Consider the following 21,934-nt stretch of genomic DNA (forward strand, 5'->3'; position numbering starts at 1 on the left):
AAGGTTTAAAACATCTGTGGGCCACCAGCCATTAAATAGGATGCTATGCTGGTTTGCTGCTATCGGGTCTTACGCCAGGTTCATCACCGTGCTGGCTGGGTACCGTCCAGCAATGCATTAAGTGATGTGACTATTTCTGTTCTCATCACATGTTTGTTCTCATCCTCTCCAGGGTGTGTGTGGGGGGGCGAAAAAAACACACGTTCATTATGGAGTGTCTGATTTGTGTCTGATTTTGGTAAGGCTTTTCCTTTCTCTGCGTAACATGTGCTGTTGGGCTGTTGGCAGAGGAGAAGGGGGATTTTATTTTCCTAATATCCATATACTTAGGTATTTCTGTTAGAGGAGGCAAAGTCAAAGAAATGCTAATCAAATATCCAGGAGTGCACAGTGCTGACATCTGCACCTCGCTACTATATGGCCTTTCATTAGCATTACCTAAATGTACGACCATACAAAGAGCAGATTTCCTTAGCAACAGGGCTGCCTTCATATTTCCTCCCCACTACCCCCTGCCCTTAGAAGAAAAATGACTTCAGCTCTTTTGCAGAGCTGCGCTTGCAGCCGCTCCGCGATGCAGCAGCGCTGTACAGCCCTGCCAGTCTTACTATATGCTGCATCTGGGACGCTTTTTCCTCTCTACGTCGGCACCCGCGAGCCATAAAGCAACCTCTTGACTTAGCTCTTCTGTACAGCCACAATAAAACTCCTCTTTTATTTTCCTAACGGAGCATATGCAAAACAGCCCTGTAACAGCAGAGGGGGGGATCCTCTCCTCCAGATGACTTACAGCTCCCCTCGCCGAGGGACCGTGTCCAGCACGCGTGGCAGTGCCAGCATCGCCGGCTGCCACCTCCTCTGCTCCCTGCCACCTGGTTGTGGGGTGCTGGCTCCCCCCTCACCGCACAACACTTTAAAGCACCTCATTTTTGAGCAGGGAGCTGCCAACCCCCTCCCCTTTTCTCCCCGGATCTGGGCCAGAAAGACTGAACACTCCATCCTCTGCGCTCTCCCCCGGTGCCACAGCCTGGCGCGCTGGGCTATTTTAAGAGCTCGTCTGGGAGACTGGCACAGGCACCGCGCTGCCGGGAACTCCCTGCTTCTCTTTCAAAATAAAAAAGCCGGAGGCTGGGAACCTACTGGGACTCACCCCTGTGATTCCCAAGGTCTGACCCTCCTCTCGCTGGGACTGGCGCAGCGTTGCTGAGTCAAACGGAATTAGTCCCAATTAGCGGCGGTGAAACAGGAGGAGAATCGTGCCCTCTCCGGCATTTCAACCCCTCCGGACCCAGGCTGTGACCACGAAGCCTCCCCCTCTGGCTGTGCCCCTGCTTTTCATCTCCCAAACCCACTCCTTCTGTGTCGCCATGCCCTGGCTTTTCCACACGGATACTCTCCCCGTTTACCATTACGATAGGGTCTTTGATTGCACGATCGCATAACTGTAATGAGACAAATATTTATTTTGCAGATATGGGTTAATCAGACCGAAGGTATAGAAATATTTCATGCGCTAATCAGAGTACCTTCAGCAATCAGTATAGTAAATAACTCAGGTAAATTAACATAGGAGAGTTCCCTTATCAGGTTTTAGTGTAAGATATATGTGCATTAAGGACTAATTTGCCCTCCCCCCACAGATTTGGGCTGGAGCCCAAGATGAGGTTCAGACCAAGGTTCCCTCCCATCAGCTTTCACAGGAGCTGTGTGGGCTTTGCTCCCGGCAGGATGAGACGCCGGGATGAATATTCAGCAGCGCGATCGCCTCGCCTTTGTTTTCTGTGCTCTGCACCTTTAAATTTCCAAGGGCTCCGCTGTTTGCAGCTCAGACAGCCTTTTTGCATTCAGTTCGTTGCAGGCTGACACAGAAGACACCATGGAGCAGGTTGTGTCTCCTGCTCTGAGCCCTTCACGCCACTCTGGCAGCGTTTGGGGGCCATTATTAAGAGCCGCCAGTAATTAGTGAATTCCTCCTGCCCCAGCACGGTGCGGAGCAGCTGTACGTGGTACCCCGCGGTGCCAAGAGCAGGGATGCAGCAGTGGCTGCAGGGATGCTGGGCTCCCGTGTGGGTCCGGAGGGGACAAGAGCGGGACAAGCCAAGTGAGAGCCCAAGAAGGGCTGTTTGCTGCAATGGGCCTTCCTGGGGTGCTCACACAAGCTCCTGCAATTTAACAGACCCAGGAGACACCTTATGTGTGAATGTGAGAGCTGCCCAGATCCCTCGGCTTCAGTGTCCCTTGCTCCAGTGTCCCCAGACAAGAAGTGGCTGTGCTCCTATATCAAAGCAGCTCCTACAACCACATTTTCCTGGTTTCGCTCAGAAAAAGCTCCCGCAGAGGAAAGACGGAGGAACCTGGAGATTCTGCCTTTGCCTCTGTTGTGTTTTGGGATCCCTGAGAACAAAAAAGCAGCGGAGGAATGGCAGGCATTATAGTAACGATGGTGACAAATTTAATTAGAACAGGAAGCTCTGGAGCGGATTTCAAATGGCAACACGGCATTTTGTGTGAAAGCATCGCTCCGCTCGTCCCCCCTTCGCTCCCCGCCTCCACCACGCAGCTCCATCCCAACCCACCCCACCCCGCGGGATGCATCCCTCTAATTTTCCCACATGTCATCCCCTTCATCTGCCCCCCCGCCCCGACTCCCCTCAAAGACCGACACATTCCCGCGGTCTGGAAAATGCAACCGTAGAGCAATTCAATAATACAGCGGCCAGATGTGCAACAGTATATCCAACATGTCATTCAAAGGGCTCCTTCAGTGGAGCCGAGACATGCTATCCCGCAATCTTAACTAATACATCCTGGGGCCCTGGAGGAGTTGATGGATGTATACAATTCCCTTTCCTACAGCTGTGGTCCCTTTTCGAGGGGGGCATCCAGACTCAACAATAGCCCCGCTGTTGCTTTCAAGAACAAGAACCTCTTCAGATAACCCGGGGTTTAATCCTGACCCCGCTGACGGCCACTTGGACTCTGCTGAGGCCGGTGGGTTTTGCAGCCAAGGGCTGGGGCAGGATCTGGCCCCGCGGACACGATTTCTGGCGTTTCACCTTGTGCTACAGCCTCTGAGAAACCTTGGTAACTGGTTGGCATAGAACCACCTTGGGGAAAAGGCAAGCGGAGAGGAGCAGGTAATAAGATTTCTAACTGGTGCTGGTAGAAAGAAGGAAGTAATATAACAGTTTAATTAATCTATGCCTATTAGCGTTATTAAAGAAAACAGGGAGCTATTGGAGATTTACCTCGGAGAATATCATCAAACGGGGACCTTCTGCGGGGAATTTTATGTCTCTGTGCCCAATTTATAACCAGCACGGAGGTGTGGTGTTAGTGACAGCCAGTGCTGAAATGTCACAGTGCTTAGAAGTCATTAGCTGGGGACACAGGGAGAGAGAAAGAGAGGATGGAGGAGGGGACAAGGGAGAAATGGGGAAGGAAGGAAAAGGAATTAATTTAATTAAAAATATCTTTAGAGCCTGTCTCTTGATTTGTGTGGTTTTGGGGCTTGGCAGAGCTGCTGAGAACGGTGTGGAAGGAAAATCAAGGTTGCTGGGGCTTTTTGAAGCTGATAAAAAAAAATAAGCACACTTTTCATGTTCAGGAAGATAAATCCCCATTTTCTCAGTCTCAAGACAATCCAGTTATTTACTGACAGTTTTACTGTGAAATAAAAAGGGCTTTAAGCTTCTTTCTACTTGATGTCTCCATAGCCTGAATATTATTAGATCCCAGCCTGGTGCAGCTGGAGTTTTGGTTAATAAATTTAACGTCATTAGACAGAAAAGCCTTCTACTGAATGTTGCAATTTTTTTTTGCCGTTGCAGTCAGACTGTATGTAGGTGGTAAGAATCAAAAGAAAGGAAGTACGCTTGGCAAATAGGGGAGTGCTAAAAAAAGGGTTTGCTGGTGCTCGGCGCGAGGGTGTTTCGCCCGCAGACGGGGCTGGGCTGAGCCCCACGGGCGGACGCCCCACAGCACCGCGGCAGTGCCAATTTCACAGCATTTCTCTGCAAAACGCTCCTGCTTTTACAGAGATGGAGGATCTTGGGGTGCTCGGCCCACCTGAGTGGGTGGCACTGTGGACAGCGAGGTTTCGTGTGGTGGCATCACGCTGCGGCAATGCCACGATGCTCAGGGGCTGCCTTGGCATGGCCACCATAGGCGGCTTTTCTGAGAGGAAAAGTCTACTCAAAATCCGCTTTGGGGACATCGCAAGGCCAAGGGTTGGTGCAGCAAAGTGTGTCTCAGTGGGACAAGGAGGGGGAACAGCCATGGTGGGGTGGGTGAGGAGAAGGCAGATGGCGGCAGGGCCTCCATCCTCCCCTGCGGGGAGCCAGGCAGCTGTGGCCCCTCAGAGCGGGGCTCACCCCCATGGAGGGAGAGCTCCCACCTCAGACCAGGCAGGACCCCATTCTCCCCTCACAGAGATGCCATCTTGAGTTTTCCTCCACCATCCCATCTCCTCAGCTGCTGCTCTCCTGCTGCCACCCCCGCCATGGTCGCACACCTTCTCCTGCCAGGAAATGCGCTGGGTGGGAGGAAGGTTCTGAGGAAGATGGCGACGAAGACACTGCAGCACTCTTATCCCCCCAACACACACTAAGCTTGCCTTCTTCCCCAGCTCCTGCCTTGACACAAGACATGGGCGGTTGGGCATTGGAACAGGCTGCCCAGGGCAGTGGTGGAGTCACCATCCCTGGAGGGGTTGAACAGACGGAGATGAGGTTCTCAGGGACATGGGGTAGTGCTAGATTTAGGTTATAGTTGGACTCAATGGTCTCTTCCAACCAAAATGACTCTATGATTCTAAGCAGACAGCTGCCATAGCCAGGCCCTCCTTCCCCATCAACAAGTCTGAAGCATGGCGGGGTTAGGGGAATACTAATTTTGGGGAGCTGATCCCTGTGCAATGGCTAAAACGTGTCCCACATGGTGGGTTTCTGACCCCAAAACCCCATGTGTGTCGCAGACACCGGGAGAGGGCTTTGGTGGCAGGAGTGGGGACCACGAGTCACCTCCCACCCGCTGGCCCCGTGGCTGTGGGTCTCACCCCACACGGAAAGAGCCTTCACGTCTCAGATAAGCCCATTTACAAAATAAACAGGGGAGAAGCAGGAGAGGGGTCTGGGGGAGATAGCGAGGGGCCGGGCAGGGCGGGTTGCGGAGCCGGGGGCTGCCGGGACGGGAAGGAAGCGGCTGTTGTGGGAGTAACGTCAGGAAGAGCCTTTGCTGGGGCCCGGGCGGGCAGGGAGAGGGGAAGAGCAGAGAGTTCACGGACGGGGAGGAAGAGCTCGAGGAAGAGGAGGCCGAGGGGAAGGGTCCGGTGTGGGGACGAGGAGCGGGGTGAGCCCCTGCGAAGCGGCGGGTTGGGAGATGCCTGCCCTGGGAGCACAACCGAACCCCAAAATGCTGCTTGATTCGGTTGACTCCCCCACCCACACCAATTTCTAAAAAAAGCTTGCTTTCATAAACGAAGAAAAAAAAAATCCCCCCTTCCAGTGAATAAAAAGCAAAACAAATACGTGGAAGAAGCAAGGGCGGGTAATTATCAGCAGATGGCAGGTACCTCCATACCTGTGCACCCCCATTTACCAGCCTTCGCACTTGGAGGTGCTCCCAGACCCGCCGCTCCCGCCAGCAGCGCGGGCAGAGGCACCGATCCCGTGCAGACAGCAGCACCGCGAGCTGCTGTGGGGAAATCCAGTTTAGAGCCAAGGCGATGCATGCAGAGTCATTAATCTAGGTCTAGTGCCAATAGGGATGGCTTTGCATTAGAGCCTGGGCCCCTTTGTAGTTCAGACAATCGGTCGTATTCAAACAGCGCGAGATAACACTGCAGAAAGCTGAGACCATCGAAGCTCATTCCTCCTGTCAGGGGCGGGGGGAGAGGATTTACAGGCAAAATAGCATTGCATTAATGGGACTGCTCAGTATTCTGCACAGACGCTCGCGGATAATGTCTTTGCAAACTAACTGCAATAAATTAATTAAATTAATCTACTATGCCGCGCTTGTCCCCACCCAACATCAAATTCAAGGATGATCAGGGCTTGCCTTATCCTCCATAGCCTACGAAAGAATCTGATCTCACTTGCTCTAGAGTTTCTGAGGCACTGAATTGCAAAGTACCACCTGCCTCACTAAACTAATCACCAGCCTGGTGGTTTAGATCACATCAGTTTTACATGTAATTAAGACTGTCCAGGAGGGCATGCAGCTGCTTACATGGTCGTTCCCTCTTATACAGCAACGTGCCTCCTGCTCAGATAGGTGCAATTAAACAAGCCTGTTCACAGTCATTAAGCATTAATGCACCTCATTAGCATAAGAACTGGAAGAAGCTTTGATGCAGGGAACCCCGCAGGAGAAGGATAGAGAGAGATGTACACACAGACAGGAAGGCGAAGGGCTGGGCCACCACCTTCTCCTGGCCCCACCAACCACTGCAGCTCCATTTCTGCAAAGCAATGAGCCATACCGTGCCCTCCTCCCCAGAAATGGGACTGGGTTATCCTTCTTTCCCCCTCCCCCTTTTCTAAATTATTCTGGTGGAGAGAAAAAAAAGAAAACACCACGCAACCAAACTGTTGGGATATTAACCTAGCGAATCCATTAATAAGCTGAACTCTCTGTTGGCTTTGACACAGCGCACTAAAGCTTTAAAGAGACAGGGCCCCAGACACTGGAGATAGGGGCAGAGACAACAGAGCTAACAAAGAGCCACTGTTGCCACGGCCGTGGCCATCTCGGGTAGGTCCAGCTGTCTTTGGTGTTCTGTTTTCCAGACACAAAGAGCAGACTGAACCGTTTTGGTCTGAATGGCTTTCATTTGATGGTAGAGAAAATGAGAGGGAAGAAAGAATCTAAGTAAAGTGTCCAGGAGATGAAAAAAAAAAAAAAAAAGAAAAAGAAAGAAAGAGCATGGTGTGCTGCAGGTCCTCAGTGAGAAAGGCTGCAGCTCCCCGGAGCACAAAATGGGGCTGTCTCGGGGTGCAAAGGGAAGGCGATGTCACGATTTCGGAGCAGCGCATGGCATTGCGAGTGAGGAACTGCGGGATGTCCGCCCCGGGGGAGCCGGGACGGATGCTGCCTGTCTCCTGTGAGCTCGCCCACCGCTTTGCACAGATCTCTTGGCATTGCCAGATCACACAACAACCGGCTTGTCTAACTCTGTTTTAATCTCAAGGGAAAAACCTGTGTTTGTCCAGCTCCTGGCACCACCAGGCTCAGAGCTCGCAAGGAGATTCCAGACTGGACCACGGCGTGTTCACGTGCGGAGCTCTCAGCCAGCTTTACCGTCACCATGGCAAGAAATGGGCTCGTACCAGGAACGTGAATCAGCTGGAAAAAGTGAATCTCCCAGTGAAATGGCCTCAAGGAACCACCACGCTCACATGGTACCACAGGGCTGTTCCAAACCCATGCTCCAGCCCAAACCGTACCCCAGGGCTCCATCCTGGGATGGGACGGGGATGTTTCCACACTGAACAACCCTCCTGCTGCAGCTGCAGCCTCGACATGCCCAAGTCATGCCCTTGCATCTCTACCAGAGGCCAAACCTGCATCCTGTAAGACTGAAAAACAGGTCTGAAAGGTCCAGTCCATATTCCTCTGCTATAAAACGCAGCTCTGAAAGATAGAAATGGAAGCTGAGGCCTGTTAAACCTGTGGATCCATGCACTGGAGAGGCACAAAGGCTCATCCCTACCGTACGCGCTCTGGCCCTCCATCTAGTCCAGTTTTAAGTGATAAAAGCGTTCATGACTGCAGCTCTCATCTGGGAAGAAGAACAAACAACCCAAGCAGATCTTACCACTGGGAAATGGTTTCTAAGGGTCTCCAGAGATATCGTCTTTCCTACGCTCATTCCATTAGTGCTGTGCATGCTCCATTGTCCCAGTCTCTCCCTCCTTTGTGGTTACATCCTACAAATACAAACAGATTTCGAATCCCCTGTAGCTATTTGGACCACGTTGATAATAATTTTCCCTCCTTGAGCACCTCTTATCTAGAGATCTGGAAGCATCTCCCTGGCATTAATAGTTATTAACTTCTGCACCATCACGCAACGCAGGGTCAGCACTGACACATTTTACAGCTGAGGGGAACGTGGGCACGGCACAGTTAAGAGATTCGGTCCTTCCAAGCGGAGCATCCTCTCGTGCCCTATGGAACAGCACAGGGATGGAGATGTTCAGGCTCTTGATGAATCTGTCCCTAAACAATTTGCCAACAGCATCAGAGAGAGGAAGAGATCCCAGGTTTGCGCCTGAGTCACCAAACTCTCTGTTTTCCATTCTGCACCTAGAGAAGCCAATGGAAAGTCTCCCATGGATGGCAATAGGATGTTCATGCTTTTTGAGTCAGTTCAAACAGCTTTTTTTGGGGGGTTGTTTTGGGTGAAGAGGCTTTTACCGCACAGTCATTTTGATAAACCCAGGAGCCGGGCTTTTACCCAGCAACAGGCTGGGAGAATGACTGATGGAGACCATGACCCTGGTGAACCACAGCCTTGCTCCCCCAGTCCCTTCCCATTTGCCTTTTGTGATTACAATTAGTAGTGGGGGCTGGCAGGTGGGGGAAAAATAAAATAAAATAAAAGCTCCCCCCCGCCCTGCCCCGCTCCCACCCCCTCATTGTCTGCGTGAGGCTGGCGGAGCCTCCGCACACTGCAGTCCTCTGCCCATTGTACTGCTGAGAACATGCGAACAGACGCTCTCGGGCGATGGGTTTTATTGAACGCAACTTCAATGGCAAATGGAGAAAGCGGGGGGAGAGGAGGGGAGAAAAAAAAAAAAGCAAGCCTTGAAAATCCATGCCAAAAAAAAGAGGTGGGGAGGGTGTTTTTTAATGCAATCAATGGCTCCTTCCTATAACTCTGCCTGTTGTGAGGAAATTTCTTTCCAGTAGCAGCCAGCAGCAGTCCCAAGGCTGTGACATTGCTGTAACGCTTGGAGCTCAGCTCTCTATCTCTGGCAGCAGCCCCGTCTTTTTGTCATTATTGGCTGTGATTGCAGGGGGTGCACGCCAGCTCGCCGAGCGCTGAGATATTGCTGCCTTCCCCTCCCTCCGGACAACCTGCCCTCCGAGAGGCGTTTGGGAGGAGATGGGGGTGAAAAAGGGAGCTGGATTCTCTCTGCCTCCCCTGAGTAAGCTCCTATGCGAGCCCACATGGATAGGTAGAGGTCCCCAAGGCCCTTTCGGAAAGCTCATTAGGAAAGTAGTGACAGATGCATTAGCTATTAAAAAAAAGAGGGGGAGAAGCTATCATAGAACTTTAAAAAAAAAGCAGCGGCAGCCGCCCGACAGTTTTATTGCTGTCAGATCCTTTTTTTTTTTTCCAGTGGGCACGTTGCAAAGCAGGAGAGGTTTGGGGAAATATCTGACGGATGCACGCACGCTCTTCCCATGCTCTGGGCTGTCAATAAGCCAGCCGGGGTATTTCTCACCCCCCCAGGAGGGACCTGCCAGCTCTGCCTATTGCCACTGCAGCCACTCGCCTGCAGCATCTCCCGCAGAGGAATTTTTGGGACAGGCACGTCTGGCTGCAGGAAGAACCCGCAGGGATGCCACGGGGAGGTGGGGGTGAAAGAAACCTGGGTGTCAGCTGCTGCCGTCGCCGACTCCAAGCTGCAGCCTGGGGAGGACAGGTCTTGGCATGAGATGTTCCCTCCTGATCTAAGCAGAGACCGCTGAGATGGTGAGAGAGCCCTGCGTGCCGGGACCTGCTGGACCTGCGAGCTCCGGCGAGGCGCTCCATGGAAGGACGGGCACGGGCCACGTTCTGCAACCGCATCGGCCGCGCACTCGGGCTCCCAGCCCCATCCCAGCTTCCCCAGCACAGCCCTGGGAGACTGGGGAAGCGGTGTATACATGTGCTAGTGCACTGCACAGCCACAGGAGTGCAAGGAATGGGCTCCCAGGGGGGGCAACACATCTGGCGGCAGCTGGCAGCCATGGAGCCTCGCAGAGGGACTGGGGAGCCGGTGTGGGGCAGGGTGGGACGTGGTGGGGACCGGGTGAAGCGTGGGTGCTCTGGATGGTGGTCCGGGCTACTGAGCTGTGGTGGGCAGGGGGGTGGCGATGGGAAGGATGGGGAGGCAAGATCAAGGTGGTTTTAGTTCCGCCGCCCATCCCACGAACCAAAAAGGCCACCGTCTCTCTTCCACCTGCGTGAAGAGCAGAGCCCAGGTAATAACAGGAGAACAACAGATGTTGCACCTGCGTGACGACTCCTGAACAGTGCCAGACGAGCAGGAATTCGCATCTGAGCCGCAACGCAAAGCTCTTCCTACAGCAGCGGTGGGAAGCGGGGATCAAAATGCTGCTTCCACAACCCAGCACCAGGTCCTCCCTCCACACACATTTTCCACAGGCCATCCTCATCACTACAGGACGCTCATGCCCGGCACAAGTGGGTCCCCCCCGAGACCTCTGCGTCCCTCAAAAAGAGGTGCAGCTATTTCAAAAGCAACCAGGCAGGTATTAGAGGCAGTCGCCAGCCCGACCTCCCCTCCCGACCACAGTCAGGAGGCAGAAATCTCACCGGAGGAAAACAGCAGCAGCAGAAACCGTCCCCCTCGGTCGAGTTTTAAATGGCTCTCAGATCCCTTCAAACAAATCTAAATGCACCGATCCTATTGTGTGCATAAATCTTTGCACCGGGGCCTGCACGCCTCCACACTATTGATAAAGAGAAACGAGTCTTAAATATTTAATGAGCGAATAAACCCGTTAAGAGGATATGATTAACTGCACGCCACAGCTCTGCATTTAAGGTGTCCCTGCTGTACCTTTAGAGGGGTTTTATTTTTAAGGGAAATCGGCAGCAGCAGCTGGTGGGAGCGAGCACCGCGAACGGGAACGCCGGCACAACGCTCCACTTCGGAGGCATAAATATGCCACAAGAACCCGTGCTATTAAAGCAGGGGGGGGAATGGGTGGGACTGTATTGACTCAGCCTGATGGGGGCGGGGGGGCAGAAAATAGAGCCAAGGAGGTTTTACAGGGGGCGGCAGGAGCCAGGCTGTCAGAGCAAACATCTGAACTCCGCACCTTTCCGAGATGGCGGGGGGGGAACAGGAGACCTTGGAGCTATTTCCAGCTGAAGGGGGGAGCCGGGGTGCGACCTTGGGCAAGTTGCTCATGGTCACCCTGTGCCTGGAGTCGAGCTCCGGGTGAGACACCCCGAGTGTCACCTCCCACAGATCACGGTGGCATGGGGAGCCAGGCTGGTCCCTTCACTCCACCACCGCCGAACCGGAGCACCGAGCACGGCCGCGGTACCAACTCAACGCCAGCCCAGAGAACGTTTCTCAGGCACATAAAGAGTCATCGATGGAAGATTTTATGAAACCAAGCGCTATAAATGTCCCCTTGCTATGTGGCTTTTTATGTTTCTAAATTATTTTGATCATTATTTTTACCGGAGCGAGGCGAATAATACAAAACAAACCACCGTGAATCATCGCTCCAGTTTTTAGATATGTTAAATTTAGCTGTTTTGGTGGCACCTTTTTGTTTATATTCTCCAAGTGTTTCTTGCCAACAAGTTACCGGCAGGGATTTCTGGCCAGGAATGGGAAAAAGAAAAAAGACAGACTGTTAATTTTAAGCGGCAACTGAAGATATTGGAAGAAAGTGAATTTCAAATTCTTAATCGCAACAGTTCCCTCCCCAAACCTCAATTCTAAAAATTAAACCTGCCCAATCGGGAAGCCGAAATCCATCATGTGATGTAAGATCCCAATTAAAACGACCCTCATTCTTGAGACCGAGTATTCACAAAAGAGCAAAGACCGCGAATTATTTGCTGAAATTATCTGGAGAACAATTTTGAATAATGAATACAATGGGGGAAATCGCAGTCACTTTGAATACTTAATGCAACTACAAAAAAAAAAATCACGAACAATTTGTGAATAGAAAAGAGGTGAAACGCGCGGAACAGATCATTTATCACAGTCCTGCCACCATCAGCGATTATTACGTACGAATGATGCCCCTGTACGGCTGTAAACGCTGCAGAAATTACCTATAGCGACTGATGGACAGATGGAAGTCATGCTTGGAAATACACCTAATCGAAGAGGCTGTGCTACCACGGACAAGTGAGGGACCCAGATGCCCGTGACCTGGTATAAATCAGGGTGAAATAACCGGGGAAACGGGACGTACAAGGCGACCCCGGGCAGGAGGAAAGGATGCTCTGGGTGATGCAGCCGAGTGGGAGCAGCTGGAGGGAAGAGGCGCAGAGCCCTGACACACACTGGCCAATTCCCTAGGGACGTCAGTGCAGAGGAACATGGAGGACGAGCTCCAGGACGGTGTGACCGTGGCTGGTGGAAGGGGTGGGAGATGATCCTGCACAGGCAGGGAGCAGCAGGGAAAGGAGAAGCTCCAGGTAGGGCTGGATAACACACGGTGGATGAATCTTCATGGAGCGCTGGCTCTGCAATGGGAAATACTGTCCCGCTGGCCGGAATGTGAGCATCCAGACATCTGCAGGGGCTGAAGCTGCGAGCTGGGGCTTCAGCAGATCCCACCGTGTCTCAGCCACCTCTCCTCAAGCCATGGACTGAGCCAAACTCTGGCTTCACCCCAAGAACTGCTCCCATGGCCACCTCTGACGCTTTGAGCGTACAGGACCAGAGAAGCAGCATCTGCTAAGACCTGAACTGTCTTTCTTGCCCAGGGGCCAAACTCCACGTCTTTGCTAGGTATACTTTATCACGACATTAGCAGTGATTGACTGGCACTGAGCATGGAGGCCAAACCCTCAGCAGGGTTGTGTTTCTGCAGACAGGGTTGAGCAGGGAAGGAGAAGCTGAAGGGAGAAGGCAGGAAGGGTTTGGGGGACAGGAATAAGTAAAGGCGAGGGTGGTGGAGGACCTTGGGGGGCCACAGCAGGACTTGAAGGAGCTGGGAGAAGGCACCAGCATGGAAAAGCCAGGCAGATGACTGCAGAGGACGCGGCACGATCCTGATACTGCTGAGATGGAAGGGAACAAGTGACCCTGAGCAGCACTGACTGTGGGGTCCAGCCACGCCACTTAAATAAGTTTTGTCCCTCCCTGGTGCACAGACTGCCTGCAGACCACCCGTCCCAGCTAAGACCCCATCACCCCAGGCTGGATCACCACCCGCTGGGAACTGTGGTCCCTGAAAGGTACTTCAGCTGGGGGCAAAACCTGCTCTTGCAGCCACTGCCCGCGCTCCACCGCAGAGCATCCGACTGCCCCCGCGCCGGGCAAAGTCTGAAACCCCGCTGGGGCGAGCACACGCTGGGCCTCTTCCTGCCCAAACACCGTCTGCACGGCAGCGCAGCAACGCTCCGGTAGAGATGCAGCTTTTCTACATCCCAGCCCGGTCAGCTGACGTTTACCGGGGTAACAAAAGGTTATAGCCGGATCACAAGACAGGCTGACAATGCATCTTCCCCTTCTGGGGAGGAAAGTCAAACGCTGAAGTTGTAAAAGGAGTCCAGTCGTCATTCGTATCTTCTACTGCCTGCAGTTTGACACGTGGGGACGTGGCTCCTCTCATCTTCCTTTGAAATGGAAGAGGAAAACGCAGAAAATTGCATTTTAGGCGCAAGAATTAAAAAGAAAAAAGTCAAGTTCTTCTCATGTTTCAGGTCAAATATTCCCAAAAGCTTCTGTTGTGGTAGTCTAAGAAAGCAGAGGCTGAATCTCTTGAATTCACTTGAATTTCAACAAGCCAGGCTGTGTATGCACAGGAAAAGCTGTCTGTTATACGCCTGGACTGAAGCATCAAGAGAACCACTCAGGAACCGAAAGTCATTATTTGTTATTAACTCACCTGGAATCTGTGATTTCTTACACGTTATTTTGCTACTTCGCTGCAGAGCAAAACAGCTCCTTAAAAAAAAACAAAGCGAAAAGCAAATCGTCCACCAGCGTGGGATCATCTTTCTAGTGGACTCTAGTAGGTCACCAGCAACCCCGATCAAAAGCAATTAAGACTGTCACGGTGGTTTCAAGGTTTTGTTCTTGTTCTCCTCTATTTATTGCAGATTCCCTGTGTGGTGGCACTAACCGGTCCCTGCAGAGATGGCCCTGCTCCAGCCTCCTGCTTTTCCAGGGTCAGGCAGGCGCTGGGTGTTGCGTTTGGCTGGTTTTGGAGCGAGGGTATTTGCTTCAGGTGTTCACGTAGAGCAGAAACCCCTCGGAAGGCCATTCTGGGCAGGAAACTGCTGCTCCTGGTCTGGGAATCGCATGGGGAAAATCAGTTTATCTTTCTTTTAATAAAGCTTCTAAGTGAGGAGTTTGCTCTGGAGAGACAGAGAACTGCCGGGATCCCACTGGCTCTGCTCCTGCCTGTCCCACAGATCCTCCCCAGCACCAATTTGCCTAGTATGGTGGTTGCCGTAATGATTTTTATAGGGATAAAGATTTGTTGGGATAACGACTTAAGGTGCACAGGGCGTTTCTGTGCCCCAGCTCTCTGAGACCACTCACGTGTTATCCTCCTGACTTTGCAGACAGGAAAACCAAGGCACAGAGGTGACTCTGGAGATGGCCAAGGCCCCAGCAGTAACTGAAGATGTGAGACTTGGATGCTCCAACAATGCCCACGTGCTGCAATATCAGCGTATCACCCACAGACCAGCTGAACTTCCCCAAGGTCCCCGGACGAGGGATCTCCCGTGTCCCCTCTGTCCCCAGCTCAGCCACCCTTAGCCACTGGCCTTGGTCCCTCTTGAGCACCAGTTTCTGCCCCATTGATGCTCCGGGTACCACCTTTCCCACCACTGTCCCTTGGAGGGCATCACGGCGGGGCTGGTGCATCTTCATCACAGCTGGTGACAGCAGTGCGGACAATGACATTTGCTGCAGGAACCTGACATTGAACCCAGCCAGTCAGAACGGCGGGTGTTGTGCTGGCAAGGGCAGCGGCTCCGCTCCGACACCATCAGCTTAGCGAGGGGACAGGAGAGGGAGGGGAAAGGAAAAAAAAGCCGAAGCAGCAGCCAGACAGCTGCCTCTTCCTCCTCCTCCTTTTGTGCAGAAATGTGTTTTTGTTTGTCAGTCAAACAGATTGTTTTCTCCTTCTTTGCAGGCCAATTGTTTCTGCTCCTGCAAGATAAGGGATTGAAAAGGGCTATATTTTAATGGCAGTGAATCTAGACGCTCCGAATTGGAGGGGAGACATCAAGTGGGAGGAGATTCCTGTTCAACCCAACGCTCCTCTCCCCAGTTCCACTCTCCAATCCTATTTCCACCCCCGTTTTCCTTTTTTCTCCTTCCTTCTCCTGCCTGGAGCTGCCTCTCAGCCCTCTCGCTCCTTAATCTCTGTCTCTCTGGTGGACTCTCTGGTGGAGGTTTACGCAGCTTTGTCCTCTTTGCACCATCTGCTGAAAAGAAAAGAATCCGTCTTTCCCCTCGCTGCTCTGTCCGGCGGCTTCTCCTGCCGTCCTCCCCCCCAAAAAGAGGAGAGCGAAGCTGGTGCCACCGCATGTGTACGTCCAGATGAACAAAACCCAGGAGGGGATCTTCCTTTTCTCTGAAGGTTTTTCCCAGAAAGCGCCTTGGAGAACCAGACATGGGGCAGGAGCAGGAAGCAGAGACGAGGGAGGAAAATGATTAATAAGAGCAAGCCCAGGCCAGGATAAGACACCAGGTTCCTCTCCCAGCTTCTTCCTTTGCCTTGCTGGACTTCCCTAAATCCACAATCCAGATAGGATGCCATGACTCACAGTGATAGAAACACTGGAGTGACGATCACTGGACGATCATCAGCATCGTATTCACACCATTGGAGCAGGTCCCCACGCCAAGGGACCTGGAGAAGGTCCTTGCTCCAGGGACCATCAGCCTCGCAAGCGGTGGGGATGCCCGTGTCCCAAGCACATGTCCTTTCCTCCTGGGTGCTGACCACATCGCACTTCGTTGTTTGGTTCTGAGGACCGGAGAGAGGTTTTGCCTCCCCTCCTCAGGGGATGAGAGCTGGGAAGGGGACAGCGTGGTTCATATCCAACTCATAAGCCTCTCAGAGCTCAGGCTCGAGGACTGAGATTCACTCAATTAATTTTGCTTTGGCAAAAAGTCCATTTTTATTGCTATTTCATGCCTTCAGTATAGATTTTCCCTGCTCGTCTCAAAGGGATAATAAAACCCGACTAGTTCTTTTTATAAAAGTCTCACACTCCCTCTCTCACCGGGCTCTGTGTTCCCCAGCTAGAGATGTAAATTTAAAGGGGAAATGCTGTCATTTAAAACAAAACAAAACCAAAAAAAGCAACTCAGAAAGCCCATCTTTGAGCGTATTCCAGCTCTCAAAAACTAGGCCATGCAACCAAAGAAAACCCAAGCAGCCGCCTTTCCGCAGCAAAGCAGCTGCCCCGCAGCGATGCCCACCCTCCCACCGGGACCAGGACCCCAGCCCCAGGCAGCCACTTTCCATCTTGCATGGCCCGTGGTGGCTCTCAGCTCGCTGGGACGTGCAGGTTTTTGTCGGCTGGGTGCTGGAGAATGCAGGTGGCAATTGCTGCTTGGAACTGGTTCTCTGCGCTCCGCCGTGACATTGGTTCTCCAGCACCTGTACCTGCCTCCCTCTTCCTCCCCTTCCTGCTCCTCTGCACAGGGCTCAGGGTGACAGCCTTGCCGCTGTCAGCCACGAGCAGCTGTACGAGCCCTCCTGGGAAATCCCAAATCCACACAATGCTGAGCAGGTGGGTTTTGAGCATGTTTCTGGGCAGTGGGACAGGACAATGCTGGGATGCATCCCGCCCACTCTTCAGAAGGGCTGGAGCTGCAGAGCATCCCTCGGAGAGGTGACAAAGGGAAAAGGAAACAAACAGCCTTTCCTATGCTTCGTGCCCTGCTGCAGGGGATAGGATGCGAGCAGAAGCCACGTTGCATTGCTGGAAGTGTGTCATTAGTGAGCGGCAGCAGTCGCCTGGGGACAGGGTGGATTCTCCAGCACCTGCGTTTTTTAAGAGCAGGTTAGACCCAGGTATTCACCAGGCATGGCCTGAGGACGGACCCTAGACTGTTTTGTCCTGTTTTGTATGATTTGGTGACATGCATAAATCCGCCATCATTGGAACCCTCCCTCCCTTGGCAAAACCAGGAGTGAATCCAAAGGAGAACGAGGCCACGCCAGGCAAGAGGAGACGCGCACGTGGCTGCACGGTGCCAGCCGGCGAGCTGCCCTGTGCCGCAGCACGGGACCGGACCGGCCGGGAGCAGCCCGAGGGGTGAGAGCAAAGCTCTTCACCTCCAAATGTTTCTCCTTCTCCCCATCCATTTCCCTTTGCACCTCCGCAAATCTGCCTGCACACCACAGCTGCCGGGAACTCAAAGCCCTGCCTGCATCTGGCAGGGCCGGCGGCGCCCGCAGCGAGAGGAAACCCGCAGCTCGCTCTGTTCCTGCAGGTGTGCCTCCAACCGACTAAAGTTTTTAGGGCAACTCGTGCCAGGATGGGCAGGAGAGGAAAGACAAGGGTGAGGAAACCCCCAGCGATACTGCTCTCCCTGATTAACTGATGGCCCGTCACCCCCAGGCTCGGCTCGCCGTGCCCCTGGCGAGTCTGTGACGCGGCTCTATCAGTTAAACCAAAGTTGTGCCGTTTCTTCTGACGGCAGAACAAACCGTCCTTCCCCGCCGCAAGCCGCCAAGCCTGAGGGGTGCTAAAGAAAATAATTCTGCAGCTACCCCATTTTGGGGGAAATCAGTCGGCATCCCTAGATTTTCCTGCAGAGCTCTCACAAGACTCGACCCTCCAGGCTGGAAAATCCTTAGCGAGCTGCGACAACCTCTGCAGCTCAGGCAGAGGCGAGAGATGATTAAGACTGGCTGAAATCTCACAGGACTCTGACGTGTGAGAGGCCCCATGCAAGACAGAGAAACACACCGGGCTGCTCCTCGCAACCCGTGACTCCCCCCACCTTAACATGGGGCTGAAGGGAGATCAGGGACCGAGCGAGGCCAGGAACCAGGTCACCGCCGCTGGTTTCCAGGCAGCAAAGGTTTGGAAGAGCAGAGGATCATTTAGCTGAGCGACAGTGAAGGTTCAGAGCAGAGCCTTCAAATTACACGCTACAGAGCACTTTTCCTGCCTAAAAGGTCTCTGAAATGACTGTGGCGGCTCTGAAACGAAGCACTCTGTATGCAATTGTTCCCTGGGGCTTGCAGAGGAGACAGAGCCGGGAGAGGAGAGGTGGGTCTGCGGTCCTTGGCACAGGCAGCTCCTCATCAGAGGAGGATGCACGCTTCTTCTGGGCTCCCTGGCACAGCCGTGCCGCTTCCCTAAATCTCCCCGGCAGTTTCTACTGGTTGCAGTATTTCTTTTTTAATTATTATTTTTTTTATTGCTTACTTCCTGCCTTTCACTTCACACAGCTCCCGGCCCTGGGCTGCAGAGCTGCTGCTCAGGGTGCAGGTGTCCCCAGCCCAAACTCCGAGCCCTGTGCGCAGACCCACGCTGAACCCCCCACCATCATCACCCTCACCATGCCTGAGGCACACCGCGATCCCACGGGGAATGGGGAGGGAAGGGCACTCAGGGGAAATGGGTCCTTTTATCCATCTCACTTGCCTCCTTCCCATCCTTTTCCCATGCATCCCCCAGCAGCTCAAGGTCCATTTTCATCAGGCAGTGACAGACACCAGACCTAAGCACCTGACCGCACAGTGCCGGGGCATCACGCACAGCCAACCTCTGCCTCATCCCCCGTGAACCCCGTGCTCTCTCCCATCAACGTACAGGTGACAGCACCCACATCCCCAGAGCCACCACAGTGCTGGCTCGCCCAACTAGGGGATGCAACCTGCCGCCCCATGGAAAACGGCCGCGGGGTAGGAGGGCTCTGCAAAGTCTCAGTGTCCAGTAGGAAACCATTTCTGCACCCTCAGAGAGGCTCTGGTGATGCCCACAAGCTGGGACAGTCAGAGTTGAGCTGGCAGAGCGCTCAGAAGGTGCTGGTGCCACCAGAGACGCCTTCCCTCTGCTTGCAGAGCGCCCCAGGAGCACTCTTCCACACAAAACCCCCACTGTTGGTTTTGTTCCTCCGCAACATCACTTTGGGAGGTCACCCGAGGGCAGCCAGCCCGGGCATCACTCGCAGCCAAAGGGAGAAAAGGCAGGAACCAGTGGCCACAAGAGCTTTTGCCAAGCCAAATTTGCTCACATCTAAGGGACAGCATCACGTTCCATCAAAGGCGGCGGGGAACAAACGCGCACCCCAGCAGCTCCCCGCTCTGACGTCAACGAAAACCTCCGGCAGGTCTGCGACGTCAGCTGCGACACTTTGTCACCCGCCCGAAAGCACTGGGGATGCCGACCCCCAGGCAGGGGGACCAGGCCGGTCAGCATCTCGGCTGGGATCCCCGGCTGTGCATGCACCAGCGTGCTCAGGCTGCTGCTCCAGCTGCACATTTCCAGGGGATGGTGGGAAGGGGACACACACACACTGGAATTTAGCTGGAATTTAGCAGCTTAAAAGCAGCTGCAGCAGAAGGGCTCGGGGGGGGGATGTAGGGGGAGCTGAGGGGGGGGCCGCGGCTCCCAACCCGCCTTTCTCCAGGGTGGGTTTCAGATGCACTGAGTTCCCCCCGCGTCCCCACGCAGCCGGCCGGGAGCACCGCGGCCACCCGTGGGGCCGGGGGGGCCGGGGAGCCCCTTGGTGCCCCCCCCCGTGACGTCACCGTGCTAGGGCCAGGATCGCGCTTGGGGGGGTCGAGGTGGAGAGCGGGGGGGGGACGTCGGGCTGCAGTTGCAAATGCGAGTGGGGTGCGATGGGAGAGAAAAGAAAAGGGAAGGGAAGGGAAGGGAAGGGAAGGGAAGGGAAGGGAAGGGAAGGGAAGGGAAGGGAAGATGCCGGCAGCGCGGGGGGACGCGGTGCCGCCGCCGCTCCAGCGGCAGCAGGAACGCAGCGGGCTCGGCGGGAGCTGCGGCTGCAGCCGGCGGCGCGACGCGAAGCAAGCGGGGTGGAAACGCGGGGCGGCGGGCAGGGACCCCCCCCCGCACACCGGGAGGGCACCGGGGCTGCGGCTCCCGCCCCGCTCGGGCAGCTCCTCTCTCCCCCCGCCAGACAACGCCTGTCACCCCCACCGTCCCCGGGCCACCGGCCTCCCGGGGCCCGCCGCGGCCAGCGCGGCAGAGCCGAGGCCCTCCCGGACCGCCCCCCGGAGCCGTAAGCGGAACCTTCTTACCTGGCCGGGCCGTGGCCCCGCTGCGTCTCAGCGGCGGCGCTGGGCGGGGGCGGCCCCGGCGGCCATCCCCGGGCGGCCCCGCCGCTCTCCGCCGCGCCGTGCGAGCCGCTCGGCGGTGTCAGCGGGCGGGAGCTCCGCGCGGCGCCGGGAGGGAGGGGAGGAAAGTCGGGGGCATGACCGAGCGCCGTCGGAAGTGCACGCGCGCCCGCCGCCCTGCCCGCGACGGCAGCGACACCTGCCGGCCGCGCCGGGGGCCCGCCGGGAACCGGGCGGCGCGCGCCTCCGGTGAGCGGGCACCGCGCGCCGGGAACGGGCATCGGGGCGACGGTAGCGGGGGATGGTGCGATGGGCGCTGCGCACCGGGGACCCCACGGCACAAGGGCCACCGGGACGGGCGGTGGGCGCTGGGCGCCGGCAGCAGGCAGGGGATGGCGGCTACTGGGCAGCACATGCTGGGCACCGCGTACGGTGGGCACGGGTGCGGGGTGCAGGGCACACCCGGCGGGTGCTGGTGCTGGGCAGGGTGAGGTCCCGGGCACCGCAGACCACACACCAGATCCTGGGTCAGGGCTCAGAGCTGGACTGGGGTCTGGGTCTGTCTCTGGGTTTAGATCCACATTTGGATGTGGGTTGGACCACACGTGGGACTGCACTTGTGTCTGGGTCTGGATTTGGATCAAGGTTTGGAACCACATCTGGATTTGCATTTGGAGCTGGATTCAGATCCTCATCTGGATCTGCATTTGCATCTCAATCTGGAACACACGTCCTTTGCAAAGGATGGAGGTGACGTGTCCGACCCCCCCGCTCCCCAAGCATCCCACGGCAGCCCCAGGGGGTGCACAGAGCATGGGGTGCTCACCCCGCCAGGGGTGCTGCCCCCTTCCCCTGCCCCAGGCAGCCTGGGGGGCAAAGCTGGGGTCTGCAGCAGCCGTGGCAGCAGTCCCGGCCTCCGAGCGAGGGGAGGGACAAAATGGCAGCGGTCCCGCTGGCCTTGGCTGTTGCTCAGCGGTGCGTCTGGGGCTGAACGTGCTCCAAGGAGGAGCTGAGGTCAGGGAGGGGGACGAGTGCAGGAAACATATTAAGTGAGGAAAATTGGCTGCAGCCAGCGCTGCTGCCTAATGCTTGCTCGGGATTTTCCTCTCCATCAGGTATCTGGTACAACTCCTTTCTGATCAGCAGTTGCAGCCGGTTTAACCTCTTGCATCTCAAAGGTGCCACCAGCACCCACTCTGCACCAAGAGGAGTGGCACCCAGGACCCCTCCTCGCTTGTGTCCCCGGTGCTGGCACCCAACTTTGGCCACGGCGACATGTGCAGGTATTTTTAACGGGAAGATTCTGGGCTCTCACAGCACAGCTGCTAATTTATAATCCTGTTTGCCTATTAAAATAAAAGCCTCTCTCATTCCCGAACGTGAGAGCCAAAGCGAAACTATGAGGAAGTGCCCTGTTTGCAGAACACGCTGTGAAACGCACAAAGGAAACGGAGCAAAACCAGCATTTTGCACGTTTTTTTGCCTCATTTTAGCTGGGACTTGGAACCACAGAAGGGAAATCTTTTCCAGCAGGATGTGCACAGCGGGGGTGTGTTGAGCTGCTGGTGTCCCTTTGGAGCAGGGCCACCTGCCTGCCAAGGGACAGCAGCCTCTGCGGGTCCCTGCTTTGTCCCCAAGGGTTGTCTGGTCCCTTGGGGCTTCCAGGGCTGGAGCAGCGTGTCCCCCGTGGGGCCGGCCAGGCGGGGATGGTGTC

At 55.0% G+C, this 21,934-nt stretch overlaps 1 protein-coding gene across 2 annotated transcripts in view; it reads right to left on the reverse strand.

Moving 5' to 3' along the window:
• Positions 1 to 20,369, reverse strand: part of RAI1 (retinoic acid induced 1) — a 76,509-nt gene extending 56,140 nt beyond the window's left edge. The window contains exon 1 of one of the 2 annotated variants that reach the window (XM_065031319.1): positions 20,185 to 20,369. The gene's annotated coding sequence lies outside the window, so the exon portion shown is untranslated. The remainder of the gene's footprint in view (positions 1 to 20,184) is intronic. The other variant, XM_065031318.1, reaches the window with a different exon arrangement.
• Between the last annotated feature and the right edge of the window lie 1,565 nt (positions 20,370 to 21,934).

This window comes from Columba livia, chromosome 15 (genome assembly GCF_036013475.1).
Source record: "Columba livia isolate bColLiv1 breed racing homer chromosome 15, bColLiv1.pat.W.v2, whole genome shotgun sequence".
Taxonomy (NCBI): domain Eukaryota; kingdom Metazoa; phylum Chordata; class Aves; order Columbiformes; family Columbidae; genus Columba; species Columba livia.